This window comes from Sinocyclocheilus rhinocerous, unplaced genomic scaffold (genome assembly GCF_001515625.1).
Source record: "Sinocyclocheilus rhinocerous isolate Xijiao unplaced genomic scaffold, SAMN03320098_v1.1 scaffold1129, whole genome shotgun sequence".
Classification (NCBI taxonomy): Eukaryota; Metazoa; Chordata; class Actinopteri; order Cypriniformes; family Cyprinidae; genus Sinocyclocheilus; species Sinocyclocheilus rhinocerous.
The window spans coordinates 819,565-835,008 of NW_015634513.1; the positions used below are offsets into that span (position 1 = coordinate 819,565).

General features: G+C 38.8%; 1 protein-coding gene across 5 annotated transcripts in view; it reads right to left on the reverse strand.

Moving 5' to 3' along the window:
• The window catches only part of fbxw7 (F-box and WD repeat domain containing 7), a 236,815-nt gene that overhangs the window by 74,474 nt on the left and 146,897 nt on the right, over window positions 1–15,444 (reverse strand). Inside the window, exon 1 of one of the 5 annotated variants that reach the window (XM_016559876.1) lies at window positions 5,915–5,935. The exons of the other annotated variants lie outside the window; for them this stretch is intronic. The gene's annotated coding sequence lies outside the window, so the exon portion shown is untranslated. Of the gene's footprint in view, window positions 1–5,914; window positions 5,936–15,444 lie in introns of those variants that run through there. 5 annotated transcript variants of the gene reach the window in all.

Genomic DNA, 15,444 nt, shown 5'->3' on the forward strand with positions numbered 1-15,444 from the left:
CTGATTTTTGCCTCTCACAAAAGCCACAAAGCCTTCCAAGAAGACAGTAAAGGCTTATGTCATGCTTGAGCTTTAGTTAGGCTGAAACTTGAAAGTTAAGTTGCACGACATAAATGCAATGTTTACGTATTATTATTTTTATTACTATTATTTTGATTTATGCCTTAGTTTTAGTTTGTACCTTTTTACCTTTTTTAAAGTAATGTGAAAATTGATTTGTATATTTCTTGATTTATGCCTTAATTTTAGGTTGTAATGTTTACCTTTTTTAAAGTAATGTGAAATAGATTTTTGTATTTATTTTATTTATATATTTATTTTATTTATTTTTTATTGATATATTTGTATTTGCGTTTTGAATGTAATTTGGCAATTAAATGCATTAAATGGGTTTAGTTTTAACGGTAATGTATGCAATTTCAGCAATAAAAATATTTCTTTTTCTAAAAAGGAAACAAATATTGTTGTTTATTTTAAGAGACCTATCTTATTTTCTCTTGTATATCTAGTATTGCTCTTTAATAAAGAAAAATTACTTCTTATCCGATTACTCGATTAATCGATGAAATAATTGGTAGAATACTCGATTACTAAAATAATCGATAGCTACAGCCCTAGTTTCTTTATATAACCATTGATTCCAATAAAGAACCTTTATTTTAAGGAGTGTATATGGCATCTAAACAGATGAGGAAAATAAGTCTGTCTGCTGCTATAGCAACTGGATTTAAAGCCGAGAGTGTCCTTGGTTAGTTTTGTCACAGAGTTTGAAAATAAATAAATAAATGAATGTCACAAACAATCTCCATTGACAAAAAATGGGATAAGAGAACAAGAAAATGCAACTACTACAATGACACAGCAACTTTCCAGATTTCAAGTATTACTAGATCTGATGACACCAGTGCAATGGTTATTTTAGTACTTCTGAGGAAGAAATATTTGGAACGCCTACAGTAAATTACAGTAAAATGTAGGTGTGCGATTCACACACAAGAACCAGCTCAAATTTGTAGTTTGTACATTTTTTAAGCTACACTGATCACACTGTGGTATTGATACACCAACTTATTCTGCTCATAAAAGTCATTTGTTCATGAATCCGTTTGGACTACTTTGCCATACTTTATATTTTTGAATCACTATCAAGAACCTGCTAATTTGAGTCATTTGTTTGGCATGCGGACTACAATGGTTGGGTGTTCTCTTTTGTGCTGTAGATTCAGTAGTGCTCTCACATTATTTTAATATGGTATTCATTTTTAACCATTAATGGATCTGAACATCACTTAGTTCCGGTAGCTAAAGAAAGGAACTGGTTTTGAACCGGTTTCCAACCCTACTCTCTTTGATTAGTCATTGTAATGATCCAATCGCATAACTATGACACAATCTCACAAAAGATCTCCAATTAAATAGTCATGTGTTATAGTAAGCAGCTTTTGACTTCAAATTGGATTTCATGTGGGCAGTTAGGTCGCAACTTGAACACAGAGAGTAAACAAATTACATTTTACTGCCATTAAACAATTTTGTTGTTTAGCTCATCACAAGACAAGGCTTCATTTAATCAGTTCATGTGAATGGAAAAAGAGAGACAAGAAAGTGTTCGCCGCATTCTGGATTTTAGCTTAGCCTTGACAAAAAAGGCTTCTGTGGCTCTGTCTCAGGCTGATAAAATGGAAAAGTAAAGCTTTTATAAGTAAGAGAACATTAAAATGCTTTACGGCTCTTAAACGCAACTTTCCCATTCAATTTGGCTGCTCCTGATGCTAATTCATTAGGGTTCGTTTCTTTTTATGGTCTGCTGAGTTAGACTCTGGTTACTATTGTGGATTGACAAGCCCCATTTCACAGGCTGGTATTTGTGCCATAGACCTCCATTTTACTACAAAACACTTCTCTAACAGGATGTAGCTGAAAATAGCCTAGAAAAATGAACTAATAGGAAGAAATGCAGGCAGAAGGGGATTTAACCACCATCTTGTAAAGACAGTGCTTCTGATGCTCTGCCAGGCTCCCAAGGTCCCTCATCTCAACCACCCCTCCGCTGGCAATGACTTCTGCCCCCATGACACGTGTCGGTCACTCAGCTTGCTTAGTCTGAACCATTGCAGAGGCTGCAGGGGGTTCCAAAATACATCCCCCGCCCCCCACTGTGCTGTCACAAAGTGCGCTGCAGGAAAATTCAGTTATCTGATCGCTCCCTGGCCTTGGATCAGTGACTCACAGCCCAAGGTTAACAACACTCCAGCCACCTCCACGGTGCGCGACAGAACAATGGCACCCTTGTTTCAAAGCCAAGAGCAGGCATCGACAAGCTCATGCTGCCTGAGCTCAAGCGTCTTCACTATGTTCATGAAGAACCTATGCATGTTATCTTATCTAGACTATCCATACCATCAGAGCGAGAGGAAGTTATTTCAAGCCATGACTACGTAAATTGACCGCAGCAAGCTTCATCAAAAAGTCAAGACTGACCAAATTCTTAATTCTGTTACAGTGAATGAGAATGTTCTTTAGCAACTTTGAATTTGATAGTTACAGAACATAACAGAAGTCATAGGTAGTAACAGAATAACCACAATGACTAACATCCGGAAGTATTCTTACCAATAAGGCAATATTGGTAACACTGCTAGGAAAATGAAACACTGTTAGGAAAATGCCAAGGGGAAATTGCTAATCTTTCCATAACAAAATGACTAATTTCATGGTCTGATTCATTACACTAACAGGATTTTTTTTTTTTTTCAAAAATCGTACCTTGAGGGGTAAAACAGCTTATCACCATGGCAGTACCCTTAAAGGGACAACTTTATACCTCATCTGCCCTAAAATGTGCATTAGTACATTGAGATTTGGGGGCAAACTACGGCCCACAAGCCATACAAGGCCCACCAGGCACTTTCATCTGGCCTGTGAGGCAGTTGGTCCAAAATGACTAATTTGATGCAATATCTGCAAAATCCAATTGATGGTGTGGTAGCCTGCAGTGCTGCACATAACAGTTACATACAGTGTTGAGGGTAACGCATTACAAGTAACGTGAGTTAGGAAATCAGATTACTTTAAGTAACTAGTAAAGTAACGCATTACTTTTTAATTTAGAAGGAAATGTCTGAGTTACTTTTTCAAATAAGTAACGGCAGTTACTTTGTTTCCCATGTCTTGTCTGACAGCTCTCGTGTTGACATGTTGAGAGAAATCAGAAGTGCAGAGGCATTGTGTGCGCTTTGTGAACACGATCTTACTGGAAGTTCTAGACTAAATATGAACATGTATTTACTCATCTCACCTGCACAAAAACAGATTCAGTATTCCTCAAAATGAATAAAAACAGTCAAATGCAAACTCAGCATATTATACAAACCTGCAATAAATATGTTAAATAAGGCAAATATCATTTGTGTATTAAATCCCATTTTATTAACCCATGTCTTTGCTACTGACCTGCAATGATCCAATTTAACCATACTTAGCAAAAATGACACATTTGTGTTTCATTTTTGTTATTGTTGAACAGTGTTGAACTTTCTTCTCCTGCGTCATATTCTTTATGCAACTTTTTTTGAGCTGCGCCCTCTACTGTACAGACATTTACATTTCCTTCAGCCTGAGGGGTATTCATTTCACTTTTGGTGTGAAAGGGCTTTTACATTTGTACATTTTACTTTTATATATTAAAAACAAACAAGCAAGACCTTCCCAGATTTAAAAAGTAACTGAAAAGTTTATATATTACTTTCCATAAAAAAGTAACTAAGAAACGTAATTAGTTACTTTTTAAGGGAGTAATGCAATATTGTAATGCATTACTTTTAAAAGTAACCCCAACACTGGTTACATATACGGTACATTCAGTCAGAATTAGGATGCACTCAGTAATATCGTCAGGGTTAGATACATCAAACAAAAATTCATAATCCATGGAACTTGCTACAGTGCTCTCTATCTCTATGTTAGTGAATGGATGCTTCAGCCTTTAAGATGCAGACTAATGCAGTTATGACAGAGAGAGAGTGAGAGAGTGAGAGATGCAAGCATATGTGAATTACCAGAGTACTGCATGTTCGTCTCTCAACATTTTTTGGCACCACCATCTCTACCAATAATGAATCTGTAAGTTTAACTTCTTCAAAAACAGCGGCGTTATTGAGAAATGTCATGTAGCTTTTCAGTTGCTAAACTTTTTATACACACATACATCAGCGCTGACACGTTTCTGTGTGTGTGTTTGTTGCACATGCGCTCGTGACCGTGTCTGTATGTGTGTGAGTTTGTGGGAGAGCGCGAGAGAAAGAAAGTGTGCTTTTCATAGGTATTAAAAAGTTATTTTGTGGGGAAAACATAGAAATAGTTTGTCGCTTTTATCTTATTGTTTATTAGCTACATTTATTTGTTTAGTCATTCTTCTGCTGTTTTCTGTTTTTTAATCATCTGAAAAGTGCTGTGACTAATATTCCAAAGAATTTGGATTGATGCATTTCCCACATGCCGTTAGTTTCAGTTTTGCTTTATATAAATTATTTTGGCTTGCCATTTATAATAAATGTTGTTTATAGTGAATGAGACTATAATTTATGTTTGTTTTATACTTATATTTTCATTACTTCTTCTGTTCTGAATACGGCTAAATTTAAAGGATTTGTTGTGGAGTGAGGGGACCAAAAATACATGTTTATAATGTTTATAAATGTTTTGTTTATTTTACATTACTTCTGAATGAAATGATACAATGTGACCTATACATCAATCGACTTTAATAATGCTCATTTTATGCTAAACAAAAAAGTAGAGATGGTATGAGCCATGTATACTTCCATGTAGAAGTAAGTATACATGTATACATACATTTCAGTAGTAACTGGCTGCCATTTTAGATTAAATTGTTTTGTTTTTTTAAATGAAAGCTTCATTTGAAATGCATATACCATGAGGCCCCTCAATTATTTGCAAAAAAACCTGATATGGCCCTCGAGTCAAAGTTTGCCCACCTCTGCCTTAGAGTCATGCAGAAACATGCCTTTTTTTTTTTTTTTTTGCTAGGAGATACATGACAAATATGTTTTAAATGTTCAAAAATCATGTGCTCGAGTCTGTGTCCATCATATACTACAAGATTTTCTCTGACTGGCCAGAATCTGCAGACAGGCTCTTATTTTTGGCAACTACTGTTTACCATTCTAGAAAGCAAATTGGCAAAAATTTTGGTAAAAGTTGTATAGAGTATTCCAACTTTAAGTTACTACTATAAACATTTTTAAGGGTAACATCAAACCCCTCAATTTAGGTCACATCATAAGTGGACCTGACAAAATATTAAATTAAAAATGTCTTTTACTTGACAGAACTAGAACGCTTCTGACCTGAAAGTCAACCATGGCCAGTGCTGTCATTCAGCTACACTAACTGGAGTGATTGGCAAGTGAGGAACAATTGTGATGGCTTTCAACTAGCAGTTTAGAATAAACAGCATCAAAGAATAGCAATGACTAGAACAGGGATCCTCAAATCTGGCCCACGAGATCCACTTTCCAGAGTTTAGCTCTAACCCCAATCAAACACACCTGAGCAAGCTAATCAATGTCTTCAGGATCATTAGAAAATCACAGGTATGTGAGTTTGATCAGGGTTGGAGCTAAACTCTGCAGCGCATTGGCCCTCCAGGGCAAGATTTGAGGAACCCTGGACTAGAATAAGCTTTATTGGAGCATTTAAAGCTATTAAAATAGGAAGCTGCCAATCTCAGTGAAAACATCAGCTGTTAAACCACACTGCCACCTACTGTTCACCAACTGATAGTGCACAAGATTAAACAAGGCTTCTATGATAAATGTTGTTGACTTGCATAATGCTGGGGAAATGCATGTAGTGAATTAAAGTAAGTTTTTTGTTTGAAAAGACTGCTTACCTATCATGAACCAATCCAGCGATGACATCAGAAGTGGAAGGTAACCATAGAAAGAAAGAAGAAAAAAAATACATTTCAGTCACTAGTTTTTAGCATCAAGTTCAAAGGTTATGTTTCCACTGAAGCACAATTGACAGTTTTCCCACACCCAATTCCTCTTTGAACTTGATGACAGCTAGAACGCAATATGCCTTAAAAATGAGCATGCATCAAATGTTATTATCTCCACAAAATGCACCACTTTCGTGTGGAAAAAACCCACTAGGACTGCCTTTAATAATCAGTGGCACAGATGGAGCGGGCTGAATCAGTAAATCAGTATGCCGATTCTCTGCATCCCTTCCGTCAGAATGACTGAAGACAGGGGAGAGCAGGATAAACAACAGGCCAGTGTGTCTGTGCATGCTGATGGAAGACTAATGCAGTCGAGTGTGTGCATTTCTGGGTGCAGATATGGGCCACTTACACAAACACCCCGGGAGACTCCATAAGGAGTTTAATTAGCAAACTAAAACACAAGGTGTTTGACACAACATTCATATAAATGGAATAGAAGCGATTGAAAGCGAGCCAAGTGTGAAAGAAACTGCTTCAGTCCCTCATAAACACTGCAATACATTGCCTATTGTTATAGTTGATGAAAAATAATGACAAGCAAAATAACTGAAACTCAACAAGAATTAAACATCTATCGACCCATTAAAAAAAAAACTGAAATTCGTTCAAAAAATGTAAATACAAACACTGAATTCAGTGCATCATGCAAAATGTTTTACTATAAAATGTAAAAAAAAAAATGCATTCAAATGTGAAACTAGTTTCACATGGTTACACTATATGATTTCTAGAGTGCTTAATTTCCTTAAAAATTTTATAAATTTGTATTTTTTTCTATAACTACATGAAATGGACATCAATATAATGTTTCAGTAAGAACTTATGTTTATTTGCTTTACTTCATCATGGACACTGAGCCAGTGTTATTGAGCCATAAAAGTAATGAAAAAAAAGAACAAAACTGCAAGCCAAATTAGTACAGAACAAATATCGTAAGTTCTCTAAATAGCAAACAAGCATAAAGTGAAAAGGACACCAATGAAGCTGATCTTTCCAGTGAACTAATGTCCTCCAAGAGAGACAGGAGGCTCAGGCAGCAGTTATCTGGCCTGAAGTCACTTCTGCCACCCTAGAGAAGACATACTGTGCTGCTGAGACATCATTCCAAGCACTAAGAACGGCCAAAGCCTGCAGATTCCACACTTCTGATCTCTGAACAAACACAAACCAATCCTCTTTGACCTTAGAAGCCTACAAGATTACAGACAGTGGAAGACTGAAACAAGGCAATGTGTCTTACAACAATGAATCAGCAAATGCATCTAATTAGTGCTGTCAAACTGATTAATCGCATCCAAATTAAAGTTTGTGTTTACATAATAAATATATACATGTGTACATACATATACGCAGTACACACACAATATATTAGGTAAACAGTAAATACAATTTTAATCGATTTGACTGCACTACATCTAATACATTCTTTCATGATATACACGCTTGTTTACTTAATCTGGAAAGCTTTAAAGAATTCACACGCTTCCTTTATCCTTCAGGGTTGACCAATGTTGCCATTAGCTTGCTTTCATGTATACTAAACCCACTTGTGCTTATTAACGGAGCCCCAAAGCACAAGCATTAAGATTCATCTGTGTTATAATGATATCACACATTTGATTCCATCTTCCATCTAACAGTGTTTTTTTTTAGGATAAAGGAGGAGGATAGGGAGTAATGTGGGCATAAAGAGACTGTCTGAGAAGAAGATGAGGAACCAGGGACTGACTATAAGACTAAACACAGAATCAAAAGACCTGCTAGATTCTCAAAGTTATCCCTCATGATTGATCTTAAGAGACTGGCCCAAGAGAATCCCATAACAACCAACCATCCAAATATTTCACAGCAAGAAAATGCAAATGCAACTAACTTTCCAATTCATGTTCATCTGCAAAGGCAACCGCAATTCAAATATTTTTTGACTAAAGGACACTGTGTTCTTGCTTTGCTCTGCACTGCACAAATCATCTGAGATTGGATACTTTCAGAAGTTCTCAAGAAACTTAGAACTTCACACTGTAAAGACCAGACTCTGTACTAATTAATTTAGTCAATTTAGGTAAGCGAAATGACACAAAAGGTCGAGGTTTTAGGAAGATAGCTGTTTATTGTGGTATTAAGAGTTGTAGTCACAATGCAGTTACTGAGACACAATGGCATATACTGATCTTTTAAAGCACATCAGAGGAATGGAAATTATAGATAAAACAACTGTATCGCAACGTTTATCTGTCTTTTGGCAACATTATTTCAGTATTTATGCATTTGTATTAAAGGGATAGTTCACCCAAAAATGTCATCATGTATTCACCCTCCTGTCGGTCCTAACCTGTATGAGTTTCTTTCTTAGGTTGAACATAAAAGATCATATTTTGAAGAATGCTGGTAATCAAACAGTTGAAGGTCCCCATTGACTTCCATAGTATTTCTTTCCCTGCTATGGAAGTCAATGGGGACCAACAACTGTTTGGTTCTTCAAAATATCTTTGTATTCAACATAAGAAAGAAACTTATACAGGTTTGGAATGACAGGAGGGTGAGTAAACGATCATGAAATATTCATTTTTGGTGAACTATTCCTTTAATATGGGTTAAAAATTATGATTCATTTCAACCAAAAAGACACTGTTGCTTCAAAATTTTGATGTAAGAACCGCAACAGTTTACCTGCAAGCTGAAAAACAAAGGAACCAACAAAGCAACCTGCAGAACAGACCTTTGTCATTTGAAGAAAGTTGCTGTTGGCAATCAGACTGAATAAATGTAGGTTTTTGACCATTTTTTTTTTCAAGTCAGTTGCCTAGGCTTTCAGATGTAGCTGAAATGTAGAACTCTGTAGACATAATACTAATCAAGGTTCACAGTTCTTTATTTGTCAAATACATACTGTATTACATACATGTAATGCAATGTAGTTAAAGGTGCAATAGGTGATTGTCTTCAGAAAATTTTTTTGTTATGCTGGTTGAAATTCTCTTCACATCCTGATAGCAATCATTATGTTAAGTGGTCTAAATGTATTTATCTGTTTTTATATATTCTGTGGAAGGCGTAGGACCAAGAAATGTTCGTCCAATCAAAACGCTCGGTCTGAGCGTTTTAACTGGCTTTCCTACCTGCCTGTCAACATATGTATTTGCATACCTCTGCGCACCCTGTTCGCGCAGACAGGATACGTCATCAGCGAGTTCAGGCACGCTGTGCAGACAGAGCGAGAATCGCAGACAAACATCAACAACCCGATCTTCCTTCCTGGTATTGTAGTACTTTTACTAACTGTACTATAAAGTTTTCTCACTGGTGAATGACACATGATGTAGCCCAGCGGTTCCCAATTGCAGTACTCGCGCAAGGGAAGCAGGGGAAATGCGTTGAAGTTTATTTCACTTCGGAACATTCATTCACGGATTTGCGCTGCGCAGCGACTTCACACTGTGACGAGTCGGCTGCCTCCCCCTAACTATCAGCATCACCCCGTCCCTTAATCGCCGCCCTTCGCCAGGCTCCCGACAGGAGTGGGTGCGTGAGAGAGGAGGGGCGCTAAAATAGCCAGGGCTGGCGGCGTGTGATGGGGCACACCTGAACCGAATGGAGCCTCATCACCGCCGCTTTTTAAATGCCGAGCGCGCCTCTCCTCGGGAGACCGGCCTCTTCCTCGTGCATGCACGCTGGTGTCCTCGTGGGTCCAGGAAGGGTGCGTAGAGGGACGCCCGTGCCGCCAGAGTCGTGAGCTGCCAGACTCGTGGTCCGGATGAGAACCGCACCCATTACACGGCCGTCGGGCCAGGATGCCGGGCCGTCTAGTCCCTTTGCGCGCTGTGGGCAACGAGAAGGATGCAGCCGCTGGAGGAAGAAGCCGCCGCCGCCCCTCGCACCCCGGACCGGAGAGCGGAGAGCGTGCGGCCGCCGGACTCCACCCCTTACCTGGACCCTTCCTTCCTTCCGTCCTCCCGCCACAACACACAGTGTGAAGTGTGACATAATATACCTCTGTAAATAAATACTATTTAAATTCACGTCTTGCACACTTTAATGCCCTTTGTATGGAACATATACGCTCGCTTCGAACTGGAATCATGGCGGAATATCCGGTGATGTACACTTCCGAGGGCACTTGCGGTCGAATAGAACAAACGTCGCACGTGATAAGAGATGCATATGAAATGAGCAGAGCAGGAGGGCGCGAGGATTGGAATTGGGAACAGCTGATGTAGCCTATTGTAATGTTGTCTCTGGTATTCTGGTCTGTCAGCGTATATGCTTTCAGGGGGCGTGGCTTTGGACGGCGATTGCAGGGAGGGTGGGACGTTCGCTTTCAGTGCTATCAGGCTAAAGTTAGCATTTTCCAAGATCTCCTACTGCACCTTTAAGTTTTTTCAACTGAGGAACAAAAACAAAAACAACAAATTAAGGACGAATAAATAATATTAAAAAATAAATATAGAATATAATAAAATATAAAGAAATGACATGAAAAAATAGAATAGAATCATTGACCGCTAAAAAAACCCCCCATTGATCAGGTCTGAGTGGGGAGGACTACTTAAGTCAGGGCTTCCATAAATTAACAATCAGGATCATCTCAAGATCTAATGCAATTAGCCTCATGCTGGGGTAACAGTTCATTACCAGGTTTAACATAATTTGGTACTATTTAATTACAAGGCAATGCATGAATTAAGAATTAATATCACTGGTCATACTGATATAATAACGATAACATGCTGATCTGTCACTGGGTGTCTTAATGTCCTTTATGAACAGAAACTCAAAAACAAAATGTTGAGCTGCTTAATGCATATAGAGAAACATTACATAAAGATAAAACCTCACCTACTGAGCGAATCACCAAGTAGGCTGCGTGTAAAATCTCTGTAGTCTTATTATCATATAAAAAGCATGGATTACTTGACACGTGTGTAATCTGCGGACTAGGCAGGTCTGGTCTCCTAATGTCAAGTCAGCACTAAGTGTTCTCGAAATGTGCTGGATGAGCAAGTCATGAATATTTAACTCAATATGGTTATACAACACAACTTAAATGCTCATATTCAGTGAGGCCATCAAACTTGACTTGATAAACTTGACAAAAACAAAGTTTACTCAATTTACTAAATAGTGCTGCACAATTGAATACGTTATATCATACATTTATTTAGTTAAACATTACTAATCTAAATGGTTTTTGCCTAAACAAGATCTAATGACTCACAAGTGACAGACAGAATACATATAAACTATGAAAGAAGTATTTACAAGTATAATCTCTCCCAAATATTAAAGGTTACATTTTTTTCTGAAGTACATTAGCGATAAGACACTTCTACCACAGGAAAAGACACAAATTATGGTAAATCTAATCCTAGCCCAGTGTTCATACAGCAGACAATGCTGATATGTGAAAGTCTCCAGAAACTATGAACTGTGCCAAAACAGAGGATGCAAGTGCAGTAGCATTTTATTACAAGAGTATCAAACTTGATAAGCACAACTTTCCTCCCTTTGGCAAGCTTCTATCCATGTAAATGCATTTCAATGACCATGAATGCACAAAGTTGTTTGGTAAAAAGTTAAGGGGGCACAGTGTTAGGAATTATTGTATAAGGATGCTGTTTGCTGCTTTGGTGATGCACCACTTTGACAGAAATAATCTGTTGTGTGATCGGCTTGAAACGGAGTGAATACTTTGCAATGCTCCAGTTAAGTTGATGGTAATGCTAGGATCCTATTAATAACAAGGCACGCCAATGGGCTACATTCGTGCACATATGAAAGGCCAGACCATATATTCAGCATCTCAACTCAGTAAGATCTCATTATTGAAATCAAACGAATTGTGATCAGAATTACGTAGGATAAGGACCAAGTAAAAATGCATTGAATTACTTCAAGAATCTTTATACATCATTACACTGCAAACGTGGGATATTCTGAATTATTACGTATCATGAGCTAGAAAAACCTTCCACCATCAGGTAGGGGTGGGAGCGCATGTTTTATTGGATATGCAAGCTTATATACAAGTTTTATAAGTAGGTGTGGAGAATGCCTGTGCTCCGCCACCAACATGATACATGGTCTTGATCAATCTGGGAATCCGAGTCAAGTTTCCTGAGCTGAGCCAATTCAAGCTAACCAATTCAACATGGCTGCTGCAACTTCACTTGCTGTATTCAATGTATCCATGACAGATAATTCATTAGGCCAGTCCTGAAACTATGATATTTAACAAAACACAAAGTATCATAACGACTAGGGATATGCCGGTATCAAATTTTCATGTTGCGATTAATTGCTAATGCTTTTATCACGGTATACGGTATTGACAATGATGAAAATAGCACTGTGACATGACTGCAGTTATCGTGTTCATAAGGGGCCTTAATCTTTTGAAGCAAAGAGATCTCATCAATACGCCTCTTGGATATTGTGAAGAAAATATAACCGCGAACTTATGCATTCTCCTAACCCAAGCTATGAGGCAAAGGGCCACTCGACGCATAGAAGAGAACTTGCATCCATAAAAACACGTAGAAGGGCCGAGCACCTCTTATCTCTTTGGTGTCTGAGTATATGGAGGATTGTGTGTGACAGTGCATACACCAATTCAACCAAATCGACTTCAACTGGACGACAACTGAATTTTTCAATGACTGTGATGACAACTTTGAGGAACCTCAAAGCAACGATGCCATAAAGCAAATAATGGATGAACCCAGTGGTGATGTCATACTGAAAACAACACTGTTCTGAGCAAGACATGGAGATAAAATCATGGGACTGAAATAGAGGAACCGATCAGAGGCCAGTTTGAAAGGATATGCTCAACCAGCTATGCAGCTGGCTACACGTGTTCAGTCGTCAGTGAGGCACGTAGTGGGTATGCGATGCCTCCCAGAACCTCCGCTCCGGTGTCTGCTATAAATCTGTCTTTGCTTTTTCACTCAATTCAAAGAGCTGGCCAGAGAAATGCCCTCTCTCACACAATCAATCTAGAGGGCAATCGAGGCTGGACCACACAAGCAGTGGCACACGGCTTTATGGCCAAATTAAATGAACCATGTAGACAGCTGCGCCAGTTAAACCGTGGCCATCTGACTGCTGCTGGACCGCAGACAAGCCAAGTAGCCATGGGTAGGGAGGATAGGCTGATGGAAAGGGGTTGAGAGAGTGAAAGGTGAGAAATGTTCCCAAAGAACTAGGGATGAGGACCAGACATGGGTGTTTAGCCAGGTTCTGTGCTCCTCTCCCAGTCTAGTACAATTTGTACTGCAAAAATACGAGTCCCATTCACTCAGGCACAGGTCAAGATAACTGTATTTGACAGACATAAATGGCCAAGATTGATCCTACCATATGAAGACTTTCATTGTGCTGAACTACGAGGACTGCATGACTGCCCCCAAAGAATTTGCTGTTACAGTTCTTTGTTAGAGGCCATGATTCCTCAAATTCGGCCTTGGAGCTCCAACCCTAATGTGGAAATGGGAAGCTTGTCATACTCTGGGTTGAAATCTCTCTTAGCTTTGTTAATAGAATTTAAGCCAAGTAACTGTTTGGTTACCAACATTTTTCAAAATATCGTTAGCACTATATTTTACAGTCCTGTTCCGTGTGCGTAAGCTATGTACTTATTATAGCAATTACACTAACTGGGTAATAACTAGGTACTAACCTAAGCTTACCCCTAAACCTAACCTTAACCCCATGTAGTTACCATGTAACACCAGTAAGTACTTCTTTGGGTAATTACACATAACGTAAAGAAGTGTAACCAGAATATCTTCTGTGTTCTGCAGAAGAACTAAAGTCAGATATGTTTGGAATGAAATGAGTGAGTAAATGTTACCAATTTAAATTTTGGTGTAAATTTTCCCCTTAACAGGAAGAGTGCTTGATTAACGGGCTGACGACCATCACAACATCGAGTCAAAACAGTTTTTTTCAGGGCAGTTGAGGTTCTGTCAGGTCAGGTAGGGGGGTATTCATGGAGGAACGCTGCTGCTTGACCTGCCATTCTAAGTGAAACAACTACCACCTCTCAAGTTATCCTGATAACCAGACTCAGATTACAAGCTGTTAACAGCAACAATGTGCTGACAAAGCATATTTAGCACAACTATTCATTATTGCAGTGGTCCCGGATATTAAAACGCATGAGTGTTTTAAACCGAGCAGCCCCATCTTCAGTTACGGCCCCTGGCTCTCAGCAGATGCTGGGAGCCTGTGACACATTCCCGGGCCAGGAGAAAGCCTCTCTCCCACACTGCCAGCACTGCAAGAAATGTCAGCACCTCTTGGCAGCCTTGCAGCAGGTGGGAGGTCTTCAAACACATGGTAAAAGTTTCTGTCTGAGTTCAGCAGGTTTTTTCAAACTGTTGGAATACTGGGGGTGGCCCAAATTCAGCGTCAAAAGGCAACCTGAGAAACAATGTCAGCACTTCTTGGCGGCTTTTGCTTGGCCGGGGTGGGTGTGCTGCTATCATGTGCCAGCTGGGCTTGCACCGATTAATCTGGGTGCACGGCACTTAGCTTTTCCTTGACAAGTAGTTCAGCTTCGGGTGTGCAGTCATGACTTCTACATCTTTTCTATTGTACAAGCTACACATTCAAAATGATCTTGACAACACGTGACAGATTAGCTGACATCCCATCATGTCTGTTAGTGGGGGTCCAGCCTTGCCATATGGAGAATGCCACAATACTGTTTGTCCAACACTTTCTGTTTGTCTGTCCAGCGCTGGAATGGGCCTGCTCAGAATAGCTTTGGGCAGATGCCTTCACAGAGCATTATTTGGAGCTCAAGGGCAATGCAATCCCATCATCTCCCTCCTATAGGAGCCGGTGCGGAAGGGCAGGAGGACACATCAGCTGACTGGATATTCAAACAGTGCTCATACTAGGCATGGGACGATAACCGGTTTCGAGGTATACCGCGGTTTGGGTGTTGAGCTGCAGGTTTATGCATGCATTTTTTATTAATTTGTTTATTTTATTTTTTACAGAAATTATGTTTTGATTATATTTTTGATTATTGAGCTGCAGGTTTAGGCTCACTTAAGTGACTGCATTTTTTTCATTTATAGGGATTTTTTTTTAAAGAAAATAATTTATTTATGTTCTGATTATTGTTGAGCTGCAGGTTTAGGCTCACTTAAGTGACTGCATTTAATTAAGAAGAATTTAATTATTTATTCTAATTATTTAGCCTGACATGTTTACTGTTCCAAAATGTTCTATATGTTTCTTAAAAATAAAATGTGTTCAGTGGAAAAAAAAGTTGTTTTTTTACCCAGACATTTAAAAATAAAATATTTTAGAGCTGTAATCGCAATACCGCGATACCGTGATATTTTTATCTAAGGTTATCATACCGCCAGAATCTCATACCGGCCCATGCCTAATATATA